The sequence below is a fragment of the Miscanthus floridulus genome, chromosome 1, assembly GCF_019320115.1.
Source record: "Miscanthus floridulus cultivar M001 chromosome 1, ASM1932011v1, whole genome shotgun sequence".
NCBI lineage: Eukaryota > Viridiplantae > Streptophyta > Magnoliopsida > Poales > Poaceae > Miscanthus > Miscanthus floridulus.
In genome coordinates, this window is record NC_089580.1 from 131,716,662 (window position 1) to 131,723,797 (window position 7,136).

Here is a 7,136-nt window from a genome sequence, read left to right on the forward strand (position 1 = left end):
TCATAGTGCCATCTAGATTGTACTAGTCACAACGTAACCACCGTCCTATGGCTTTGTATGTTGGAGTTATACATCAATCAATAACTTCTCTAAGGACACTATAAACTTTCACTGATTGGCCATCATTTGTGACAGCGGTCATGACATCACTGTTCCATGTACACAGGGATTTCTCACGGTCAACAGTGCTATACCTGACTCCATTAATACTGAAAGTTGCACAGACACGGACTCGGGTATCAAGACCACATGACAGTGCATACAAACCTTCACTGACCTCTATTGGTTTCTCTCTACGCAGCTCCTCGATCTGCACACAAACATGAAACCACCATCACCACTAAGTTGTCGTATAATTTTGTCAATGATCGGCCTAATAAAACTAAAATATGCTAATCACATACATGAGACTTAAACCATGCTTAAACCTCTGCTGCTAGCCTCTTGTTCCTCTAAAATTTGTATGTATATTCTATAGCACATATAAGCATTATTATTGATAACATTTCATATGTAATATAAGAAACATCAAATCAGCATATAAAAAATCATACTTACTGCACATATGGTCCAACCTCGTCGTAGTTATTAAGCACATACCAAGCTAGCTTATTGATTTTGGCTTTATCCTTGATGTACTTTACCCTAATCTGGCCAATGGGCTTGACACCATGTATGAAAACAGAGGTCTCACCAGGTGCTGACCCATCATGTGACATATTGTCGTCCATGAACCTCTCCCAAAATGTCAACGTCTCACTTTCTAAGTACGCCCTCGCAATTGATCCTTCAGGCCAAGCCCTATACCTTAATAAATTCTTCAACGTGCCCAGTCGCCGTTCTATTTAGTACATCCATCCGTATTGTACAGGCCCTCTAAGAAGTGCCTCGTCAGGTAGATGGACAACCAAGTGCACCATAACATCGAAAAAGGCCAATGGAAAAATCTTCTCAAGCTTGCATAAGATGAGTGGGATGTTCCGTTTTAGCTTTTTCACGACTTCTTTCCCTAGATTTCTCCTGCATAGTTGCCTAAAGAAGTTCTCAAGTTCTAAAACAGCTTCGTATGCATCTTTGGGAACAAAACCTCTTAGCTTGCAGGTATTATCCTCTAGAAAAGAACTACCTTGGTACCATTTGCAATTATGGATTTTGCTAGGTTGGCTGCAAAACCATCTGGACATGCCTTTAAGGAACTTGTAAAATTTTGCTCTGTGTTTTTTCATCATGACATAGTGAGCTTTCGAGAATTTAAGCGAGGTGCCTTGCTGCACGCCGTGATATTGAGGCCTTCATATCATGCAAATCTAGCCTAGCATTCGTTGTGTCCTTTATCTTGCCCTCCACTTTCAGCAATGTCCAAAGAATGTTTTCACATATGTTCTTCTCAATGTGCATGACATCAAGATTGTGTGGCAGCAAGTCTTTCCAATATGGCAGCCCCCACCAAGCAGATTTTCGATTATAAATCACTGGCTCTTCTCCACGATTTTGTTTAATTTTTCCACCATGCTTACCTGGACACACATCTTTCACCTTCTCGAGTTCCTCAAGGACCTCCTGTAAGGTAAACTTTTTTGGTGCACCTCGGCCCTCAGTTTTCCCATCAAATTCCAAGCTCTTCCTCCAAGGGTGATCCCTAGGAAAGTAACGACGGTGTCCAAGGTAGCCTAGCTTCTTTCTTAGGCTCCTTGACAATGGATTTTTGTCGCAATAAATACATGCATAATAACCTTTTGTAGTTTAGCCTGACAAGGTGCTCAATGCTGGAAAATCATGTATGCACCAACGCACGACAGCGCACAAAGTGAAGCCTTCATGTATGCACCAAAGCACGCCAGGGCACAAAGTGAAGCCTTTCTTATTATCACGATGTAGTACATGAAAAGTGTTGACACTCTTCCATAGTTCTTTTAGTTCTTCTATAAGAGGCTCCAAGAATACATAAAAATCCTTTCCTGGAGACATAAAGCAATTCGATGGGTTCACACATTTCCATGGTGGCAGGTTCAGAGGCGTTACAAGAACCGGCCACATACTATATGTCGAGCTAAAGTTGCCAAATGGATTGAAACCATCTGTGGCAATGGCAAGCCTCAAGTTCCTTGGACCATCTGCAAAAGTTTTGTGCTTTCTATCAAAGTGCTGCCATGCCTCCCCGTCTGCTAGATGGCTCATTTCACTGATTTTCTTCTCTCGCTTAGTCTCGTGTCATTCGGCGTCCGTTGCTGTTCCTCGATCAGCAAAGATCCTCTGCAACCTCGGTATTAGAGGAAAATGCCTCAAAACCTTATGAGGAACCCGCTTGCTACCATCTGCATCCTCCCATCTCAACTCTTTGCATTTTGGGCACGCTTGCAATTCCTCACGATCACCACAAAACAACACACAGTTGTTCTTGCACACATGGATACTTTCATAACCTTGTCCCAATTCTTGAATATATTTGTGGGCCTCCTCACATGATTTTAGTATGTTTCTACTAGGGAATACATCTGATAGCAACGCCTGCATCAAAATAGTTGTTGATAACTCGATAGTAAGACTTGATATAGAGCAACCTGACAAGCAAGGAGAATCTTGATAAGGTAGATCTAGAAGAAACTGATTGCTTCAACTCATCCAGCACTCTTTCAAACTTTGTGACTCTTTCAGCCCGCTCTTCAGATGTCAACAGGTTTTGAACTAAATCATCAAAATCTAGTAATAACTAATAAGTTATCGTCGTGGTCCTCCTGCTCCTCCGCAATCCAACCATCATGATGAGATCCATGCACATCTGATGGCTCTATAATGTCAGTACCTCCTCTCTCTTCCCCATGATGAATCCATGTGGTGTATGTGGGTGACATTCTGTTTATAAGTAACTCGTCCTTCACCTCCTGCCAAGTTTTAACCACCTGATTAAAACAATATGTACACGAGCAAGGGATGTTTTGCACCGAGTATTTTTGTTTAACCATATCCATGAACTCTTTAACTCCTGTGATGAACATCGGCGAGAATGGTCTCCCATTAGAAATCCAGGATCTGTCCATTTGTTGCAGCAAAAGTATGCAAAGTCCGTTAGAGTTTTGATCATTGGGTGGACAATGGCAAAACTAGTATTAAAACAAAGCATACAGTGTCCGAGAGCACTAATTTGTGCATTTGTTCATACACTACAAAAAAAATGTGTGGCTTTTTTACATTCTATTACGTCATAATATATGAAATTTAAGTCACAAAATAAAATTTATGACAAACAGTTGATGTAAATTCAAACATCAAAAAGCCACCGTCACAAATTCATTATGTGACGTTTATAAGTTTATTGTCACAAGCATATGAAATTGCTTTATTGTCACAAAATCATAGGCCTTGCCACGTAGCAGCTGATATGGCTGAAAAAAAAGTCACAAAATGAGATTTGGCCTGCTAAAGACCATGTAAAAGGCAGCCTCTTTATGGGCCACAAATATTATTTGGACCGTTTCTTCCTGGTCCATTATTTGGTTTTCCATTTTTTTAGCCTATACATTTTTTATGACCGCAGCCCATATAGTTTTTCCAGCCTACACAATTCAACCCATACAATTTTTACTGTAGTTTCTAGCCCACACAATTCATCCCATATATTTTTTTAGCTCACAAAATCCAACATACGCAATTTTTAACATTCATTCGCTTTCCAGCCCATTATGCAATACAGCCCATCTTATTTATAGCCCAATTATAAAACCAGAACTCATGCATTAAACCTCATTTACATGCATCAATCAATCAAATATGAAACCAGAATTCATGCAATACAACTCATTTACATGCATTGGCGATGATGATAATTGGAGCAATGTTACTATCACTATAAATGAATGGTGCATCTATAGCTGCTGCTATGGAGCAATGTCGGCTAGTGTTATCGACCTGCAGAGAACACAAACAAATTAAGGCCTTGTTTGGATGCGTATGTATTCATCTTAATCCGCGTGTGTTGAAGTTGATTGGAGTAGAATTAAACTAAATTACATTCCATTCCACTCCAACACATGTGGATTAAGGTGGATACACATGCATCCAAACAAGCCCTAAAGTGTAAGTTCCAGAGAGGTTCTAGAGAACACAGTATTGGGAGCATTTATAAAACAAAATAGTGAGCTCACAAAACCAAACACTAGATACAAATAAGGCAGTACAGAGAGTGGCTAACTCTGGATTACTATACTATATAAAATGGAACAATTCGGAATATTAGTATGTGGATTTTTACAAGAAAAAACACCCAACAATACTGCTACTTGCTAGTAACCGACATGCATGCATTCTATCTAATGACAAGTCAACCATGTTACTGCTAATTTGTTCAGTGGTGAAGTTGTTGTCAGGTGAAAGCTGTATGCAGACATCAACTAAATCAGTTTCAAGGTTAGCAACTCCTATCAAAGCGTTATCCCATGGAGTACTGTCCGTAACTCAAAACAACACATGGTTCTGGTAATAATAGAAAGAGTACTCTAATAGAAATTTGCTCTATTGCAGTCCATTTCGCAATGCACAAAAAGAACACATTGACATACAGCAGACTATTATCTAAACTGAAGAAATTTAAGTAGTTAAAACAGGCTTCATCTAATTCATTATTAACTACTGCACTACTGAGCTGCAACATGCAAGTACTTGGAAGTTCGACATGTGAAGCCATAGTGTTATGCAAATCAAATCAATTTCTTCAAACCTTGAAAGAATAAACATTGGCCATGTCATGCTGAAATCAATGCATCTGATTGGAAAAGAACTAGCTTTGTCAATGCCTAAACTAGTTTACTGGGCCTTAGCTTTCACATGTCAGTAATCGGTTCTTCAATCTCACTATACTACAGAACAGATTGTATTTAAATGTGCCAAAGCAGTTTTCCGTCTACTGGACCATTGAGTCTACTGCTGGAACGCTCGACGCTCCTGTATCCATACTGCTTATCCATCTTCTTTTTTTTGCGACTTACTGCTTATCCATCTAATTTACTAATACATCACTAGTGCGGCAGGTGTTATCATTGCCCAATAAACAGAATAAACAAACACAGGTCCAATCGAAAGCTGTAGTTGTCCATCAACCAAAAGAGAAAAGTAGAAGCAAAACATAATTTCAGTGCAATGGTGGTACTACTGCTGCCTATGTGTACGTACCTACTACCTTGATTGATTTTGACGGTTCTGGATTCGTTTTCTGGACGGTTCTGCTATGGAGGAGACTGGTGGCACCAGACGCACCGCCGTGGCCGTTGTGGGAGACATACGCACCTTTCGGCCTTCTCCTGCCGGATCTCGACCCGCTCGCACCGGATCTCGGGAAGCCGCGCCGGCAGGGGCTCCATGGACGCCAAATCCACACACTCCTCTTCATCACCATCGTCCACGCTGGCCACATCGACGACCTTGAGATCGACCTCAGCCGTCGCGGTTGTGGATCTGCTGGGTTCAGAGGATTTGTAAGCTAAAGGTTGGAGGAATTAGGGGAGAACATGGAGAGTGATGGACGGGCGGGGGCCGAATCGGAGGTGGATACCTATCGTAGCAGTGGATTGAGCATTCACTGGATCTGATCGGCGGTGGAATAGAGCCGAACCCCACCATCGTCGATTTCATTTGGGTGTGAGTGTGAGGGGTGAAGGCGGGGAAATGCGGAGGCCGCGAGCACGAGGTCTTCTGGAATTTTGCGGAGAGAAGTGAAGCAAACCCTAGGCAGCCGTCGGCGGAGAGAGACCCGACGCCGGAATATTTATACGAGGTGGATTGATTGGACGGCCAAGGGCGAGCTTGGGGTCAAACTGGGCCCGATAATTTTATGATTTGGACTGAAATATAGCCTAAATTGGCCCTCTACTTTTTAATGTTTTTGTCCAATGTTTTTTTATTCTTTTAACTAATAAAGCTCGTAGTTTTAATAATTGTATTTCATTTTATTTTTTTAACAGCACTATTATAGTAATTTTAATTGCCTATAAAAAATATTTGTGAAGACATATGTGAAATCTCTATCCCTACCTAATATTAAAGAGTTAAATGTTTCTTTCAGCTCCTTTTTTTAATTCCCATAATACCCTTATTTTTGTATGTCGGTTATATTGTGAAATTAAAGAGGAAGCCCATGACTCATTGTGACTTATGTTTGTTGTGGGGGCAACGCCTTCTCTAAGACATGGGATTTGAATTTGAATCTAAGTATGAACTGAAGTATTCCCTCCGTCCCAAAAAAGAATATCGTTATAGAATTCGTCCCAAAATAGATAGGCAAAGGCATCGAGTTCCCACAACGTGGTAGCAGCTTTAGGATGAAGTGTCTGCATCTCAATAAGTTTGGCCTTGTCGATGGCCTCCTTATGGGCTTCTCTAGTCGTTAAGCCAAACAGATCCATCGCACATATGGATGTGGCAATAATAACTAAATTTGGTCAAATAACTTTGCAAATTAACACAACAACATGTTTTTGGTCCATAAGCATTGCATAAAAATTTCATGTATTTTTTTACAAAGTATGACTGTACATCCTTCACGAATAGAAATATCTCTCACTTAGTCATATAACTAATAACTATACTTGAGAATAACTATTTGTAAACAATGTGTAGTACTGCTTTGTCAAAATCATTTGAAATTTTTATGCAATGATTATACACCAAAATAATGTTGTCATCCAAGTTTGTAGATTTTCCTAACCTAGTTTACATATTATTACATTTATTCTATGACAATTCAACAAATAAATACAATAATAACTCAATTTGGTTAAATAATTGTACAAATTGACACAACAACATATTTTTGGTCCATAAGCATTGCATAAAAATTTCAGACATTTTTAATAAAGTGGGACTATACATTCTTCAAAAATAGAATCATCACTTAGTCATATAATTAAGGGAAAATAATGTTCTTGCCCCTTACACAGATGTGCAATTGTGATTTTGCCCTCGTTTTTCTAACTTTGTGATTTTGCCCTTCACTGTTCACAAGTCAACGCGATTTTACCCACGGTCTTCGCGAATTTGCCCCTGTTTTGACCGTTGACTAGGGGCAAAATCGCGTTGACTTGTAAACAGTGAAGGACAAAATCACAAAGTTAGAAAAACGAGGGCAAAATCATAAATGCACATCA

At 39.9% G+C, this 7,136-nt stretch overlaps 1 long non-coding RNA gene across 1 annotated transcript; it reads right to left on the reverse strand.

The window, feature by feature from the left end:
* Positions 1-1,886: 1,886 nt before the first annotated feature.
* LOC136493717 (uncharacterized) lies at positions 1,887-5,722 on the reverse strand. Its single transcript, XR_010768421.1, has 3 exons — positions 5,546-5,722; positions 5,167-5,448; positions 1,887-3,030 (listed from the first exon to the last, which is right to left on the reverse strand). It is a non-coding gene; the product is annotated as an uncharacterized lncRNA (long non-coding RNA).
* Positions 5,723-7,136: the final 1,414 nt, after the last annotated feature.